We start from the raw sequence: 380 nt of genomic DNA, 5'->3' as shown, positions 1-380 counted from the left end.
TATCACTTCTTATCAATTTAACACATCCTTGCTGAAAAAAAGTTTTAATTTCTTTCAAAAAAAAAAAAGAATAAGAATTTACTGACCCCAAACTTTTGAACGGTAGTGTATATTGTTAGAAAAGATTTCTATTTTAAATAAATGCTCTTCTTTTTAACTTTTTATTCATCAAAGAATCCTGAAAAAAAGCATCACAGGTTCCAAAAAAAATATTTCCAGCACTGATAATAAATCAGCATAAATCAGAGTGATTTCTGAAGATCATGTGACACTGAAGACTGGAGTAATGATGCTGAAAATCCAGCTTTGATCACAGAAATAAATTACATTTTAATGTATATTAAAATAGAAAAACGTTATTTTACATCATAATAATATTT

The 380-nt window shown here is 25.8% G+C and overlaps 1 protein-coding gene across 1 annotated transcript in view; it reads left to right on the top strand.

Moving 5' to 3' along the window:
- Positions 1–380, top strand: part of LOC107752996 (3-ketoacyl-CoA thiolase, mitochondrial-like) — an 11,876-nt gene that overhangs the window by 7,655 nt on the left and 3,841 nt on the right. The window lies entirely within an intron of this gene.

The sequence above is a fragment of the Sinocyclocheilus rhinocerous genome, unplaced genomic scaffold, assembly GCF_001515625.1.
Source record: "Sinocyclocheilus rhinocerous isolate Xijiao unplaced genomic scaffold, SAMN03320098_v1.1 scaffold951, whole genome shotgun sequence".
Taxonomy (NCBI): Eukaryota; Metazoa; Chordata; class Actinopteri; order Cypriniformes; family Cyprinidae; genus Sinocyclocheilus; species Sinocyclocheilus rhinocerous.
Note: the sequence above shows the minus strand (reverse complement) of the source record. Positions and strands in the feature narration are given on the sequence as shown.